At 39.9% G+C, this 18,727-nt stretch overlaps 1 long non-coding RNA gene across 1 annotated transcript in view; it reads right to left on the reverse strand.

Moving 5' to 3' along the window:
- LOC145722960 (uncharacterized) overlaps positions 1–16,748 on the reverse strand; it is a 54,744-nt gene extending 37,996 nt beyond the window's left edge. Inside the window, exon 1 of the long non-coding RNA XR_014147542.1 lies at positions 16,552–16,748. This is a non-coding gene — a long non-coding RNA (uncharacterized LOC145722960). The remainder of the gene's footprint in view (positions 1–16,551) is intronic.
- Between the last annotated feature and the right edge of the window lie 1,979 nt (positions 16,749–18,727).

Below are 18,727 nucleotides of genomic sequence, written 5' to 3' on the forward strand. Positions count from 1 at the left end.
GACGCTTTAAGAACCACTCAAGTCCAGTTGCTTCCTACCTTTTTAACCACAAGCCACAACAGAAAAAAGATTTTACATTGGATCCCATTCTCACATGGGTTCATCTGAAAAGTTTCACAGAACAATACTCAATGCTTGCTATTCTTGCTATGAGCAATACACTCCGGTATTTTCTATTTTATTCCACTCTTTAGAAATCCACTGAATTAATTGCACATCCCAGCAACAGGTTGCAACCAGCAATTTAAAAAAAAAAACAAAACTAAATCTAACCCAATCTTTGAAATGTCTAAATCAGTAATCACACTTTTTTGATCATGTGCATTAAAAGTAAAACATTTTTGAGCATGCACTTCCCAAATTTGTACATTTAGAAATTATATACTTGTACTCTTGTGATCCGTATATAAAATATTAGTAGAGCTTAATATATTTATTTACATTTCAGACGGGAAAAAATGTAAATAAAGGTTCTAACACTTTTTCGGGCTCCTGAGTGTATCATCTTTGCACACTGCTCCACCTTGGAGACTCAGACGCCCAGAAACTTCCAAGGCCACACAGCTGGCTTCCAGTGAGGCAATTTTGCTTTTGTTTAGGGACACTGGGTGGTTAGGTCAGTTAAGCGTCTGCCTTCGGCTCAGGTCATGATCCCAGGATCCTGGGATCGAGTCCCGCATCGGGCTCCCTGCTTGGCGGGAGGCCTGCTTCTCCCTCTCCCACTCCCCCCGCTTGTGTTCCCTCTCTCGCTGTGTCTCTCTCTCTCTGTCAAATAAATAAATAAAATCTTAAAAAAAAAAAAAAAACCCACCCACCTGTACCCCGGAAAGGGTGGCTCTTCTTGAGTGTAAATTACGTCTCATTAAAGGTGAACTGCAAAAGAAGGAGCCTGATAGTATTTATCCCTTCTATCCATTAGCAAAACGACAAGTAAGAAGCATTAAAGATAAGCCCAAGTAGTGCTTTCATTTCTATACAGAAATGTTATCCTTGTAAGACAGTGTTGAAATTAGTCTCGTTGTTGGGCACCTGGGTGGCTCAATCATTAAGCATCTGCCTTTGGCTCAGGTCATGATCCCAGGGTCCTGGGATCGAGCCCCGCATCGGGCTCCCTGCTCCGCGGGGAGCCTGCTTCTCCCTCTGCCACTCCCCCTGCTTGTGTTCCCTCTCTCGCTGTGTCTCTCTCTGTCAAAAAATAAATAAAATCTTTTTTAAAAATTTGTTTTTGTTTAAAGCGCTTAAAAAGTAAGTAGAGGCTGGTTAAATAAGAAGACAGTGTTGGCTTTTTTTTTTTTTTTTTGCTCCATTTTTAAAAATCTCCAAGGGGTATAGGAAGAAATATGAATACGATCACATTTTTTTTGAAAAGGCTACCAACTTCCATATGATGTAACTTCACAGAAGCATCAAATATGATAAATGGTGGTGATTCACTGTACCTAGGAGATGGGCTTTTCTGAAACAATGAGACTGGGTCCAATATCCCCACTACTTTCTAGTGTTACAATGACAACTGTGCCAGACAGTTTGCTACATTTCATCTGAACAATGAGACCCTCACGAAGAAGTTCTGCCCATAGCTGGGCTCTGGCTCCTAATTTTATTGTGTCCAGTTCCTGGTAAACAAGGAGAAGTAAGCTATAGACACTGGGCCATTTCCCCCTCTTTGTGGTGAGCTGTAGCGACTGAAACTTTTGGATCCCTCAAAAGGCAGGAAGCAGGATCTGCTGTTACCCTATGTTCCCAGAAGAGAAATTTTATCTTTGTTCCTGTCATAGAACATCTTCACAAGGCTCTAATTAGGTAGCATGCACATGACCCACTCCGGCTCTCACACGCATGCGCAGACCATCGATGTGACTGGCAATAAGGTTCAGAATAATTATGTAGCCACTAGAATGAATTATGACTTTCAAATAGGATAGAATGAGACACCCGTAACTTAAAAAAAAAAAAAAGACCAAAAGCTCCCTGACTGCTTATGGATAGTAAATATCTCGCCCCAAAGACACTTCTAAAGTTACAAAGAGGGAAGTTAAAAACTGAAGTGATTTCTTTACATGAGGTGAGAAGATCTTACAAGTTCAGTGGGGAAAAAAAAAAAAATCTTCACTTTAAAATTAAACTTTGAAGTTTGCAAATAAAAGCAGACCTGATTCCCAGTTCAGAAAGGGGATGCTTAAAGGTGCATCAGCCTTTGAAAGAGCTCTGTGGGATTGCTGACCTGGAGAACCTCCGTGCACTGGGACAAGGAGAAGGATTGAAAGGGTGCTGGCCCCAAGACAGACAGTCGGACACAGTCGGGCTCCCATTCCGTGTTTCAACTCAGCCTTCAACCGCTCCGTGTTTCACTCTGTGTAGCCTGTCTGTGTCTTCCTCTCTTTCTTCCTCTTTCTCTTTTTCTTCTGCTGGTTTTTTTTTTTTTTTTTTTTCCTACTTCATCTCACCCATCCTCCTACTGGCCATAATGTAGCCCAGAAATGTAAATATGTTTACTTTTGTTAAACTGATTTAAACTCTACATGTTTCCCAATTTTAATTTTGAAAGTCATTGACTGAACACCTGATGGTTCTCCTCGAAAAGCTTTGTTTATTTTGAATTTGCATGTGGTCTTTGATCTGTGAGGTTTTATTCCCTAAGAGATCAGTGGCTCACTCACAAGAGGAAAAAATTCTGTGCCCCTAATTTAGATTACGGAATCGCTCTCATTCCGGATAAACCAGAAGACGCTGGGAATACTTCAATTAGTTTTGTTTGGTCTCCACCTGGTGGTTGGAAATCAGAACACAAGCCATTAATGGAACTGGAAAAAAGTCGTTTCAATTCCTCTTTTAAGTATTGAGATCAAATTCTCTAATAAGAAAATGTTTTCAAACTGGAAAAAAAAAAGTAATTATTATGAAAATTAAGAAAGACTGTTCTATAACTTTCTTTCTTTAATTTGCTTCTTTATAGGAACCAAGAATGGAGAAGGCTTCTTAATTTTCCAACTTCTGGGATGACTTTCTACCAGAGTCTGATATTTTACCCAAACCACCTATGTTCATCTAAAAGTGTCCCTGGATGCATTGAGAGTTTTTAATGGAGATTCAAAATTTGTAACTGAAGAACACACAGCATTGAAAGTCCTATAGACCATGAAGAAGACATTTAGAGTGTGAGAACTGAACCAAGAAGGCAGCAGTCACCTTGTTCGACTGCAACTGGGAACGTATGTGTCACGCAACACAAATTTTGTGATGCTCTGCATATGTCTATCAATGACCGCGAAAGCATGGCAAGTATTGATTTGGGGGTTACAAATAGATTTTAGGAAGTAGGCTGTTATGGACTAAATTGAGACTTCCCAAAATTGATCTGTTGAAGCCCAAACTCCCAATGTGACTGTATTTACAGATAGGGCCTTTAAGGAGGTAATTCAGATTAAATGAGATCATAAGGGTGGGGCCTTAACCCAATAGGACTGGTGTCCTTATAAGAAGAGGAAGAGACACCCTCTCTCTATATTTGCAGGTGCATAGAGAAAAGGTCATGTGAAGACATAATGAGAAATTGGTCATCCGCAAGCAAGGAAGAGAGGCTTTGCCAGAAATGGAATTTTCCAGCACTTTGATTTTGGACTTGTAGCCTCCAGAACTCTGAGAAAATAAATTTCTACTTAAACCGCCCATCTGTCGTACTTTGTTCCGGCCCTAGCAGACCATACATAGGCAAATTTGCAAATACAGAATCCACAAGGACTGACTTTTTCTGAGGACTGACTAGATTTCTGAGGATTGACCGTATTTTTTCTAACGTCAGCCTCCCTGCTGAATTGTAAGCTACAGGAGGCCAGGAACTGTGGATCCGCCTGTTCACTGAAATTTCTCAAAGCGTGCCTTACCTGTAATAAATAATGAATATATCATGAACAAATAGATAAGTGCAAGCTATGCTATATAGTTTCATTCCCAATATCTTTCCTTGCCCTCCTATTGTTCTTGTTCTTTTAGTATACTATCATTATACTTTCATATATTCTTCTTTTTTCCTATTTTATTATGCAGAGAAATCAGAATGAGTCATACAAACTGATGGCATCCTGAGTTCACTGTTTTCCCATAATTGTCATTGCTTGGGCATTAATGAACTTGGTCGTGGCTGTCCATATTTTCTTCACTTCTGTTGATTTGGGTGCATTGTCCTCTTGAACCTGTTAAGCTTTATTGCCTTTTAAAAGGTCGTGAAAATGTTTACACTACGATCCCACACTGAAAAAAAAGTCACTGTATACAAAGGAAGGCCCCGTGGTGAAGGTGTGGGACTTAAGTCTGATATTTGTGAAGCAAATATTTGTTGTTGGAGGAGTTACTGTGGCTCTATATTTTCTTGCAAAGCAACAAGCAAGTGCTTTAGGAGGCCTAAGAAAGGAAGATATCCATGAGCAGATGAAGAGGAGTGACATTCTGTTAAGGAGGTCCGTGTCAAGATTGCTTGTCACCTTGCTACCCCAAAATTGGCGTACAACCAGCAGCGTCTGGGAGCTTATTAGAAATACAACATTTCAGCTCCGTCCCAGAACTACGGAATTAGAACCTGCTTTTTAACAAGACTCCCAGGTGATTCATGTGCCCGGTCAAGTTTGAGAAGCACTGACATATCACATGCCAACATATGCACCTGAATGAATTTGGAGATCTTGCCAAGTCCCTCAGACTAGATGAAAGAACTGTCAGAGTAATGAGAGGTTTGTGTGCCCAATTATTGCAAAAGGACTGCAGCCGTGCCTCAGTTTAATTGGCAGCATTCTTCTTCGTTCCTAGTGATTCACGAAATAAGGGTCCTTCCAACAATCAGTGGCATCTGCGATTTGAGGGAATACAGGGGTATTGGTTCAAGACCTTCCTTTTGCTCTAAATTATCATGGTCACAGGTGAGGAGACTCAAGAGGCGCTCATTTGTCACAATTTACAGTCACTCAAGCAGTAAACTCTCAAATCAATAATGTTTTTCAGTTTCAGCTCCTGGAAAGGCCCAGATTAGAGCATCAGTAGAACAGAGAGAGAGAGAGAGACAAAGGGCCCTTCTCTGGAAAGAAGCAGAGTAATAAGGCACATCTTCACAAATGATCGAAGTCCATGCAAGAAATGCTTCCAGGCCTAAAGATTGATGGGGGATTTGAAAGAAAAGGAGAAGAAATATGCACAAACACTCTTCATTTTGAGAGGTGACTCTTTTTAAAATTTATAATTAGGAAATTTTACAATTTTCCTCTTTCATTCTTCATTCTGGTTCACAATGGGGGGGTGGTAAGTAAAATGAACAGAATTGGGGGGCTTAATATTAACAATGATTGCTTTTCTTAATCATTTCTGAGTGTTTACAGGTTCATACATAAGTAAATACAAAATGTATACAAATATATTCTTTTCAAGCCCTCAGATACTTTACTTGGTATCATGGAGGTTAATTTAAACTGACTACCAAAGTTCATAGCCCTGCACTAGCACTCACTGTGTGACTTTGGGAAAGCTAGTTAAGCTCTCTGTGATTCAGTTCTGTCACTGGAAAACAGAAAAAATAAAAAGCTGTTGTAAAGACAAATGAGCAAAGCACTTAGAATAGTGTCTTGTATATAATAAGTGGCCAATAACTATGAGATATGGTTCTTTCTGATATGAATATTTTTAGCCTTGAGCATTAGTTCTCAGTGCATGGTCCCTAGACTAGCAGCATTAGCATCCCCCGGGGATTTGTTAGACATGCAGATTCTGAGTCCAACCCAGACCTACTCAATCAGAATCTCTGGGAGTGGGGCCTGGCATTCCTTTGCTTCAACATGCCCTTCGGTGGTTTGATGCAGACTACAGTTTGAGAATGGCTGCCCTAGGGGACTAGCCCTTTGGGAGTGGTGATCTGAAGGTTACGTTCCTTAACTCTTCAGCTTCCTGCTCTTACGCTATTCAGCACGATGGAAAGAGCCAGCGGAGACATGGAGTCAATGTACAATCTTGTGCAGGCCTACTTTGAAAGCTTGATACAAACATGGCACTTCAGTTAGAATGAGCAAGGGATTGAAAAGCAGAGTGTAGTCAAGATCAGGCTGCATGAAGAAGAGAAGCCAAGTCAACAGGAAGCCAAAGTCCCCGAAGTACTTAAAGCACAGCTAGGAGAGAAGATTGGACAGTAAGATTGTAATAATAACGTGTGATTAGAGGGCCGCTACCACAGTGAATGATCAGGTAAGAAGGCAAAAGGAGCCAGCGAAAGGACAAAATGGCCAGAGATGTCAAAGCAGCTAAATTGTGTAATACCACACTTCCCTAGCTCCCAGTGAGACACGGAGCCCTACTGTGAATTTTGTTAATTCTTTGGGGACAGGTGCCTTTAATATCTAAGTTACTGAGGATCAAGATCTTGACAAGGTCTGTGGCTAAGTACTAAGGCCGCTAGGCTTGTTACCTTCTGGGCCCTGGGGGTGAATTCCTTCCTGGAAATTTGTACTTCGTTTCCTTGGTTATTTGACCATGGTTGCTTGGGCATTGGCTGCCATTCTGTTGATGCCTGTGATTTTTATTTGCTTCCCTTGGCAATGATGAAGGATGGCCACTGGAAGCGCTTTAAAGTAGCAAAGTATTGTTTACTGAACTTTAGCTGAGGAGTTGATTAGAGACGTGAAGTCCAAATGCTACTTCTTCATTTTTTTGCAGCCTTGGAGAAAATGTTGCTTTGTAGCATGTGAATTTCACAAAAGGGCATCAAGAAGGCCCTCTCCATCCTATTCTCTCTTCCCGCCCACCCCCCCCACCCCCACCCCCACCCCCCTACCGCCCTGCTGCCAGGCCAGGAATAACCCTATCTCTTCATCTCCTGTTAGATCTAGAAATTTCACTGTCCTTGGCAGGGCATTGAACTGATTAAAATGTACATTCTCAGAGGATTTTTAAGATGCTTGCCTGGCCAAATTGACCCCACAACACTTTGCAAGCATGTGGTATTACATAAAATCTCAACTAGAAAGAAATAGTACCTCAATAAGTGTCCATATCTGGTGCTGTTGGGTAACGCTTTATTCAGTAATCTGCTGAACTGTCCCAAATTAGCCAAGTGACTCATGTTTAGTTAAACAGTAAGCACAGAAGAACTGGGGACTATACAAGGTTGGTAACACAAATGATCAGAGGGCCACAAAGTCTAACCCAGTGTACTAGTATGGAAAGATTTTCTTCTAAGACTGTAGAGCTGCTTAGAATAAATACATAAATAACTTTAGTGGCCTATCATCCCTTTTCTGCTCACTTTTTCTTCAAATATATCTTGTCCCCAAACACAAAAATATTCCTTATGGCAAAAATAAATCCCAAAAGTCAAAAGGTGGAAGTGCCTCAAGTGCCAATCAGTGGATAAATGGGTAAACAGAATGTGATATAGACATACAATGGAATATTATTCAGCCTTAAAAAGGAAGGAGATTCTGACACATGCTTACAGCAGGGATGAACCTGGAGGACATATGCTAAATAAAATAAGCCCATCACAAAAAGACAAATACTATATGATTCCACTTATGTGAGGAAACTAAAATTGTCTAATTCATAGAAACAAAGTAGAATGGTGGTTGCCAAGGTCTGAGAGGAGGGGAAGATGGGGAGTTATTGCTTAATATAGAGTTTCCATTTGGCAAGATGAAAAAATTCTGGAGATCTGTTTCACAGCAGTGCGAATGTCCTCAGCACTACTAAACCGTACACTTAAAAGTGGCTCAGATGGGGGCACCTGGGTGGCTCAGTTGGTTAAGCGACTGCCTTCGGCTCAGGTCATGATCCTGGAGTCCCAGGATCGAGTCCCGCATCAAGTCCCGCATCGAGTCCCGCATTGGGCTCCCTGCTCAGCGGGGAGTCTGCTTCTCCCTCTGACCCTCCCCCCTCTCACGTACTCCCTTTCTCTCATTCTCTCTCTCGCAAATAAAAATAAATAAAATCTTTTAAATAAAATAAATAAATAAATAAATAAATAAATAAAGTGGCTCAGATGGTGAATTTATGTCATGTGTTCTTTACTACAATAAAAAGAAAATCAGGCTTCCCTTGTAAAATGGCTAAAATGGTAAACTATGTGTATTTTACCACAATTAAAAATAAAAACAAAAGGAAAAAAATAGAAATAATCCAAAAGGCCAAAGTGCCACATAAGAACCCTGTACTTTTTCTTTATACCTGGATCCCAAGAGAGTCCTATTTGACAGTGGCTTTTAATGAAATAATGAGAAAAAAACTGAAGCCGAGAAAGAATGGTTAACCTGACTGGAGTCCCCCCAAAATATAACCTAGGTGGTCTGCCTCAGCATCTGCTTTCATAAATGCTGAACTAACCAAGGCTCTTGCAACGGAAAAAGAGACAAGTTTAAAAAGAACAAAACTCCTTGTCAATCCAGGGACGCCACGGCTGCCCTGCAGAGAGGGGATGACTGTGCCTCTGACCCTGAGTGAAGCTACCATCTGGACGTGCGTGCCCGAATACCCTGGGAGGGATGGATGGTGAGCATCTGCTGCCTGTTTGATCTGAGACAGGAACTAGAAGGGGTGAGTTGGAATTTCATGGACAGCTTTGGGGTGAATGTTTGCAAGAAACTTCTGTCTCCAGAATTAACCAGTGAAGGGTTCTGGAGGGAGGTGGTGGAATTCTCTGGAACAGAGATTTTCTGCAGTGTTCGTGTAATCCTCTGCCAGGTCAAAAGGGAAAAAGTTCTCATCAAGTCTCAAATTTTAACTCCGTAATTCTTCTGTTAACTAAGATGACTCTCATCCTCAGGGACTTAAGCTGAGGTCAGCAGGAGCCACTGTGGTTACCAATCCACCTGGGACCACGGAAGAAGAGTTGAAATCAGGGTCACGGAACACAACTGCAGTGTGTATGTGTGTGACACACAGGAGTGGAGCCAGACCTGAGATGAGGCTGGAGTAAAGGTGAGTGTAATTTCCCCATTTTGACTTAGGTTTTAGGTACATCCATGATTCCAAATGATCACTCTGCTCAGGAAAAAAGACCTCCTTCCTGATCTGCAGCAATGCTCTCTTATAATTAATAAGCGAGCAGAGAGTCATCTGGCCCCTGTCAAAGGTGATGAAAAGTCATGGACTGTTGTGGATTCTTTCCATTGTCAAAGTTTTGACACCAGATTAAAGAAACATAAAACTAAATCTCTACTTCACACCATGCATGAAAATAAATTTCAGTTACATTATAGAACAGATGTTTAAAAACACAGGTAAAGAACACTGAGAAAAATACTGTAATATTTGTGTAACTGTGGATGAGAAAGGTCTTTTTTAACATGGCACCAATGTCAAAAGTCCTAAGGAAATGACTGACACATCTATTCTCGTAAAAATGAAAAGCTACCAAGATAGACAGTGATTCTGGAAAAATATTTAAAAACAGATAATGGGACAATGTCTTTATGAAAAAAGAGGGCTTAAAATGAATTTAAAAACCAAATTTTTGTTTAAAAAAATTAAAAAGTAAAAGGAATTGAACAGAAAAATCACACAATACAAATGACAAAACTATGAAAATTTGTCTTAACATTAGTACTAGTAAAAACCAGAAAATTATGATAACATTTTTCACACCTTGTGTTGGCAGATATTAAATCCTTTTCTTCCATCCTATGAATTGAATTCCCACCAAAGCCGACATGGGAGTGGTGAATCAGGGCAATTCCTGCATTTGTCACTGGTTACCATTGCCCACCGCCATTGCCCCTGGATGGGCATGCAGGGAGACCAGGAAGGAGCGGGTTTTGATGGCAAAAGTGAAGAAGTGTTTCTCTCAGCCAGTGGTTTAATGAAGCACCATCCCACAGAGCAGTTGGAATCCTCATATAATGTTGGTGGGAGTGTTTATTAATAGAAGCACTTTCAAAAACTGTTTGACAGTGTCTATGAAAGCTAAACTTATGCATACCCTATGACTCAGCATTTCCACTTCTTGGTATGTACACCACAGAAGTGAGCGCTTAATCTGTACCCAGATTCAGCACAAGTAATGTGCAAGAATGTTCATAATTTCAACAGCCCTTCATGATAGAAACACTCACACTAGGAATGGAAGGCAACTTCCTCTACCTGATTAAGGACATCTACAAAAAATTCACAGCTGTATTCTTAAGGTGAAAAACTGAATGCTTTTCTCCTAAGACCAAGAAGAGGACAAAGATGTCCACTCACAACACTTCCATTCAACGCTTTATTGACTAGACCGCTCTAGCCAGAGCAGTTAAGCAAGAAAATGAAATAAAAGGGATACAGGTTGGAAAGAAGTAGAATTATCTCTATTTGCAGATGACATGATCTTGTATGTGGAAAATCCTAGGAACTCTACTAACCTGTAAGAATTAATAAATGAGTTCAATAAGGTGCAGGATACAAAAATCAATATACAAAAAGTAATTATATTTCCATACAGCTGCAATGAGCCAACAGAAAATGAACAATTTTATTTACAATAGCATCAAAAAGAATAAAATGCTTATGAATAAATTTAACAAAAATGCAAGACTTATACTCTGAAAGCTGCAAAACACTATAGAAAGAAATGAAAGAAAACCTCATTAAACCTATCTAAAGACGTTATGTTTTCATGGGTCAGAAGACTTAATATTGTTAAAATGGCAGTGTTCTCAAAAAAAAAAAAAAAGAAAGAAAAAATGGCAGTGTTCTCCAAATTGATCTACAGATTAAATGCAAAAAATTCAAAATACTAAGTGACTTCTTTTCAAATATTTAAAAATTCATATGGAATTGCAAGGGACCAACAATAGCCAAAGCAATCTTAAAAAAGAACAAAGTTGGACACCTCAAACTTCTAGATTTCAAACCTTACAACAAAGCGACAGTAATCAAGACAGCGGGGTCCTGGCGTAAATGAGACATGTTGGACCAATGGAACAGAATTGGAGTCCAGAAATAAACCCTCACGATTATAGTCAATTGGCGTTGGACAAGGGTGCCAAAAAGACTAAGTAGGAAAAGGATAATCTTCAGTAAATGATGCCAGGGCATGTTGGTACCCACATACAAAAGAGTGAAGTCTCACCCCCTACCTCACAACATCAACAAAACTTAACTCAAAAATGGATCAAAGATCTAAATGTAAGAGCTGAAACTGTAAAACTCTTCAAATGAAACATAGGCATAAATCTTTCTGGCTGGTTTCTTAGACATGACCCCAAATGCATAAGTAGCAAAGGGAAAAAATAAACAAGGTGGACACAAAATGAAAAACTTTTGTGCTGCAAAGGACATTATCAAGAAAGTGAAAAGAAAAACCACAGAGTGGGACAAAATTTTGGCAAATCACCTATCTGATAAGAGACTTCTATGCAGAACACACAAGAAACTATTACAGCTCTGTGATAAAAAGGCAAACCACTAATTTTTTTAAATAGGCAAAGACTCTGAATAGACACTTCTCCAAGGAAGATACAGTAATGACAAACCAGCACATAAAAGGATGCTCAATATTATTAGCCATCAGGGAAATGTCAGTTAAAACCACTGCTGTACCCAGTTACCTCTTTGTGTAGGCAAGGCCTTTATAGGTGATCCAGCATTTCAAACATCTGGTTTCAGCTCGAAAACACTGGACACAGACTCTCAGACTGTCACTTGCAGTGGGCCTGGAGCGGGGAGGGGGGGGGCAGTCTCAGCCTCCACCCCTTGCAAGGCGTTGGGCAATCTCCTCCAGAGGGTCCCTTCCAGCCCCAGGGAACCCAGAGAGCTGTGCCTCTGGCCTCTCCCATCCTCCTTAACCCCTGGCTCTATTGCTTCGCTAGGCTTTTACAAAAGAACAGAAGAACATTTGACTTCTGGTTGCTTCTGCATTATCCTGCAAGAGTCCCTGAAGCCTCAAAGCCCTAAAGACCCAAAATTTAGAGAGAACAAACACAACTTTAAAATTCCGTTATCTTGCCATAGGTATTTCTCACTCTCCCTTAAATAACCTGATATGTATTATTCACTAGACTTCAAGGTTATATATAAGGGCAAAATGTGAAAGATTGCACTCTAAGTCATAATTACAATAACAATAAGCAAATGCATATTTTTTTCTCATGCTTTACTTTTGCTTTTTAAAATTTCCAATTATTATTATGGTCACATTGATCAAAATAAAATGACCTTATTCTGGTTAAAACAAAAACAAACAAACAAACAAAAAAACAAGTGGGGTGCATGGGTGGCTCAGTCAGTTAAGCATCTGCTTTCGGCCCAGGTCACGATCCCAGGATCCTGGGATGGAGCCCCACATCAGGTTCCCTGTTCCTCAGGGAGCCTGCTTCTCCCTCTGCCCCTCCCCCATCACTCATGCGCGCGCGCTCTCTCTCTCTCAAATGAATAAATATAAAATCTTTTTTAAAAACCCAGTTAATAGTATCCATAATTCTTTCCCATTTTAGTATAGATATATCAGTCCACGTGTTATTTTACATCCTGCTGTTCGCACTTATGATTTCCATGTTACCATATAAATGTTGTTACATTGATTTACAGGGTCTGCATGAAACTGATGAAATTCTACACAGATCCTTCAACCTCTTAATTCCGTTCCTCGGAATTCTACTTCACACAAGTGTTCCAAGCAAACGTAACAGTCTTTCCTTCCTTGTAAATTTTCCACCGCTCCCCACATTTAAGAAAACAGGATGCTTCCACCTTTTCCCCATCCCCTTAATCTCTTCTACTTGAAACCCCAACTGCCTCTGTCAAGCGCCTCTCTGTGCAGGACACGGCTGTTGCCTCATGGACAAAGGCATAAAATCAGAGCAAAGCAGTACCAGTTGCCTGCCATTGCTGGAGGAAGAGGTCATCTTTCCCGACTTTTACCCCAGCCCACAAGGACTTTTCATCCCTCCAACTTCTTTAGTGTTCCCAGCGCTGGGCAGGAAGGATTGCCCCCAAAGTGCTCTCAGCCCTCTGGTAATCATCCATGAGCCAAATCTGCTTAATCTTCCTTCCTAGAAACAGAAACCAGAAGCCAACCCTGGAATCTAAAGGAAAATCCTGAATGTGATTTCATCTCTCAAACTCCTGTTGTGGTTTTCAAAATATGCTCCACAAGGAATGGTTTAGAGTAGTAGGTAGATGGAGAATGGCTTGTAATCCTAAAGTATTTGTACCCTGTGCATATTCTGTAAATCAACAACTGCCCCCCTGCTACCTATCACCCACTCTTCTACAAATAAAGAACTCAATACATTAAGGTCCCAAGGTTGACTACAATCCAGTGTTTATTTATGGCCCCTTATATCTGCTCCGCAAACTCAGGAGAGAACATGGAGGAAATATTAAAGTAATTTCTTTTCTTTCTTTCTTCCCGACTCCCACCCCCAAGTTAGACGCCATCAACTGAGCAAAAGATTGAAGAGAAAATGCTGGGTTTTTTATTATGAAGATAAAGAAATCATTGTGAAGGTAGGGTCTTCCCTGCAAAATTACTTTAAAATCCAGGGTTGTGTTTAAAATGTATTCATGACACTCGTTAAAGAACAATAAGGCACACTTCATTCAGGACCATTTCTATAGGTGTAGGGACCACTGAAATGGGGTTTTGCAGTGGGAGAGAGAGATCAGGCTCAACTCCAAATACAATAAGGAAAAGTGGGGGGGTGCCTGGGTGGCTCAGTTGGTTGAGCAACTGCCTTCGGCTCAGGTCATGATCCTGGAGTCCTGGGATCGAGTCCCGCATCGGGCTCCCTGCTCAGCAGGGAGTCTGCTTCTCCCTCTGACCCTCCTCCCTCTCATGCTCTCTGTCTCTCATTCTCTCTCTCTCAAATAAATAAAAAAATAAAATCTTTAAAAAACAAAACAAAACAATAAGGAAAAGTGGGAATTTATAGCCATGGATGGGGCGGGGAGTCAGTGAATGGAAAATTACTAAGAAGAAACATCAGCGGTCAGGGGGACTCTGGCTAAGCTGACTTGACAGGATTCTTGCTGAAGGCCGGCAGGGGAATCAGACATCACCTAAGGGATGGTGGAAGCTGAGGAACCCAACCCCACATCAAGGACAGGGGACTCTGACCAAACTAACTCAGCAGGATTCTTGCTAAAATTGAACAATGAAAAGGCAAACAGAAGCCCAAAACTCAGGTCTTAGTTGAAAAGAGATGCCTTAGTCTGAGCTGCTACAACAAAAATACTGTTACAGGATGTTTTCTCTGTTGGTGCCTGAGATTCTTGGTCAGGCATCTTGGAAGAATGAAGAGGTAGACCAGCAGTGGTCGGCAGCAAAGCAAGGTTTATTGAGCAACAGCAAAGTGATAGTACAAAGCTCCTGAGGGAGGGGAGTGAGAGGCTTGCCCCCGGAGTTTCTAAATCTAGGGGGTTTTATGGGCTTGTTGACAGGCTGTTTTAATCTGATTAACCCTCCCTGTGCCTGTCATCCAATCAGGTTCTTGTCATCTATCTACTGCAGGGGAAAGGGTGGAGGACTCCTTCCAGGACGATGTAAAATCCTTTTAAGGGTGGTTTCCTCTTAGGGCAGGGGCCCCTTGTCCCTGCCTACTTGCCTTCCAATTATCCTTCATCAATATCACAGACTAGGTTCTGGAGTCTGGAAAGTCCAAGATAAAAGTGCCAACATATTTGGTGTCTGATGAGAGCTCATTTTCTGGTTCATAGATGGCCATCTGGTTCATAGATGGCCTCATGTGGTGGAAGAGGTGAGGGGACTCTCTGGGGCCTCTTTTATAAGGGCACTAATCCCATTCACAAGAGCTCTACCCTCCTTTCCCTAATTACCTCCCAAAGGACCCACCTCCTAATATCATCACCCTGCGGGATGGAATTTCAACATATGAATTGCAGAGGACGCAACATTTAGCCCACAACAAGAGACCTGAGAGGAGACCCGATTAAAGCTTGGTCAAGGAGAGACTGGCAGTTGTAAGACTATTTGGAAATAGCAGAAAAGATTCTTGGGATTCTTCTTGGCAAAACTAAGCCCTATTTAGAGCCCACTTTTGCAGGTACTCTGATTCCAGCCTTTCACTGCCTGTCAGCTATGTTACAACTCTGTACTTGTGGAGGAGTGATAACCAGGCCAAGTGTGTCTTGTCTATAGATGTGCAAATGTATTCTGTCAGTGGATGTTTGGGATTGACTTCCCTCCCAGGGAAAAAGCCAGTTTTCCTGTTCATTTGTAAATTCGTTTCAGCATTTCTTTATTCCATATAAATTTGTGCTCCTTTGACTTCTCCTTTGAACTAGTTAACATCCTACCGACTCCTTTATTAACAATGAGTTGAATAAATCTTTAATACACGTTCATATTATATCAGCATGAAAGTTCTGATTTTAACCTTGTTTAAAAAATCACCCTGTAACAAGGTCAAGCCTCCCAATTCCAATGAAGAGGACTAGAAAAATCTACACTTCCATTCAAAGAATTGCTAAATAAAATATAAAAATAATCCCCTCAAGAGAATAAATTCACAGCCAAAAGGGACCTGGTCCCACACGGGTTAAGGAGGTGGAGGTAAGTAAATTGAGCCCTTTAAAGGTCTACACCCTCAGTGAAAGAGGGGATCAGAATGAAATGTGTCCACCAAGTCAGGAAGATGTCAAGGAAGTTTGTCTCTGTTCTGGACTCAGAAGACGCAGTCCCAGCTAAAGATGAGTTTACTGTAAAAAATTGTTAAAGCATGAGAAATCATTCCACCATAAGTGACAGTCAGTGAACACAAGTACCAGAAGTTGAAATAACTAAAAAGACAAACTGAAGCAGAGGAAAATAATTATCTTTGAAATTATTTAAAATATTATTAAATAATCCAAAACTAAATAAAACAAGACCCTATTTTTAAAAAACGGGGAGATTGAGAAAATTTGAGAAATAATTAAATAGAAATTTTAGAAGTGAAAAAGAGTTATTGAAATTAAAGTAATTCACACAACTGATAAGTGAAAAAAACCATTAAACAAAACTAAAGAGATAATTATCAGGCTAAAAGACAGATGTGGAAAAAATGATCCAAAATACTGCAGAGAGATAAAGAGAAATAAAGATAAATACAGAGAGATAAAGAGAAGAGATTATGACCAAAAAATGAGGAGACATAGAAGACAGTGTGAGAAGGCTAAACATAGTTGGGATAGGAATTCTAGGAGGAAAGAATGAAGAGAGAGAAATGTGAAGAAAGAGATGGCAGAAAAATGTCTAGCCTTGGTAAAAGACATGAATCCAGATTCAAGGATCATTATGATGTGGAAATCGGGAAAAATAAAAATAGACCCACTGTCACAAACATCTTAGTGAAACTGAAAAACACCAAACACACAAAGAAAGTCTTTTGAGACTTAAGGTCCCTGAGAGAAAATACCTGTAACTCACAAAGAAAGAGCAATAAACTGATAGCTGACTTTACAACAGCAATATTAGAATGGCCAGGAGATGACAAAATACTGTCCTCTGATTCCCACTGTGGACAGTCAATACCCAACTCATTCAAGAGAGAAGAAAAAATTAAAAACATTTTCATATAAACAAAAAGAGAATTTATCACTCACCATTAGTTGCTGAAAGAATTACTGAGGGGTTGGGCGCCTGGATGGTTCAGATGGTTAAGCGTCTGCCTTCGGCTCAGGTCATGATCCCAGGGTCCTGGGATCAAGTCCCACATTGGGCTCCCTGCTCAGCGGGGAGCCTGCTTCTCCCTCTGCCTCTCTCTCTCTCTGTCTCTTATGAATAAATAAAATCTTTAAAAAAAAAAAAAAGAATTACTGAGGGATGTACTTCAGGAAGAAGGAAATGGAACTCAGAAGGAATGAGATGCAAGAAAGAACGGTGAACAAAGAAATTGATAAACATGGAGCAATGTAAAAGCATGCTCATAAAAAAACAATAATGGGTAATTTAGGCAAAAAAAAAAAGAACCCCACTATACAACATTAGCATACAATATGGAAGAGGGAGATGATTGAAATCAAAGCATTTTAAGGTCTTCCTTCAAGAAGGAAGATTAATTAAAGATGAATTTTAGACTTCATAAAATATACCAGGTTAGGTTTTTAAAGGGTTCGCTTACACAATAGAACAGGAATGTTTAATTCTGAGAAATGTGGAGTGGCGCAAAAGGGAAATAGGAACCCCTAATCAGATGCTCTCCCACACGAGGCACCCGGTCCTCCCTAGGCTAGGGTTCCTCATGCACCAGGGAGAGACAGATATCCAGACCTCCATTGCAACCATGCCCAAGAATAAAGGTGCAAAGAGGTGCAGCAGTAAGAATGAGAATGAACCTGAAATAAGATAACTAGTGTTTAAGGATAGTGGACCAGTAGGCCCACGTGACCTAAATGTTGGGAAATGGGCAATTGGAAGCAATACATTTTGACAGTCAGAAGAAATTGAGAAAGAAAGGTTAGGATAAGAACTTCAGACATGTTATTGGTGAGTTTACAAGACTCCTAGACGGCAAAGTTACATATGTTACATTGTATTGCTAATAAAGTTGGAGAGATGAACTTCCAGGACAAGCTACAGTCGAAGGCAGGTTACATTTGTTCCTGGAGATGGTGTCAAGATCCGACGGGGATGATGATGAAGACACTGAGCATATGCAAATTGAACTCAACATTTTACATTCTGGTCTTTCTGAGAGTCAGAATTTGGATCATAGCCACAATCAATGAGGAAGCCTAAAACATTGCTAGCGTGAGTGAAGTTTGTTCAACAGATTGATTTTCCATGTTTGTTTTGAAGTATTCTGTGTCTTTAAAAATTGATACTAAATTAACTTCAATCAAATGTGAAACCCACTTGGTTCTTTTACTGTAATGGAATTTACTTGGGCCAAAAACCCACAACATCTGTCATTTAGAAAAAGAAGAAAACATATATTACCAGTTTCCCTGCTGTGGCCACTCACCTCGAGTATATGGATGTTTTGAAGAAATTCTATACCATGTAATTATCATGGATTATGTGTAAACCTCTAGTTTTGACTAGTCTGTGCGCTGATCAGAGTCCTTCTGAATATTTACTTTGATGTCTTCTTGAGACTTTGTTAAAATTTAAAGGAGGCAGAAATCTGCATTTGATATCACAATCCATGGCTCTTTCCTTCATAGTTTAGTACTTTGAGCTTTTTCTTTTTTCTAATAATTTTGATATCACACACATTCTTTGCATAATCTTACGTTGCCATCATAAAGAAATCAACAAAAGCTATTTCCAAAAACAGTTTTAAGAAACTGGGTTTGAATTTGTTAGTTTTGTAGTTGCAGAAATTGAACACTGGGTGGCAACCAATCATCAAAAGTGTTAATGTATTAGTTTTTGTTGTTTTTTTTTTACTTGTTATGAGTGACAAATTTCACAAAAGGAACTACCTTTTTAACCTTTTATTAAATATGAAGTTTTAAAACTCCTCCTTTAGAAATAATGTCAAAGTTCTAAAATATTGCAAAAATAAAAATAGTACCCAAAACATACATACATCCTCTACCCTGATTTACCTATTGTTAGCATTTTATACCATTCACTTTGTTTCTTTTTAAAGTAACACTTTTAAAATTTTTTTAAATTAAAAAAATTCATTATTATTTTAATTCCAGTATAGTTAACATACAGTGTTATATTAGTTTCAGGTGTACAATATAGTGATTCAACAATTCTATACATTACCCGATGCTCATCATGCTGAGTGTACTCTTTAAACTCCACCCCTATTTCACCCACCAA

This window comes from Leptonychotes weddellii, chromosome 1 (assembly GCF_054177405.1).
Source record: "Leptonychotes weddellii isolate Sample4059 chromosome 1, ASM5417740v2, whole genome shotgun sequence".
NCBI classification, from domain to species: domain Eukaryota; kingdom Metazoa; phylum Chordata; class Mammalia; order Carnivora; family Phocidae; genus Leptonychotes; species Leptonychotes weddellii.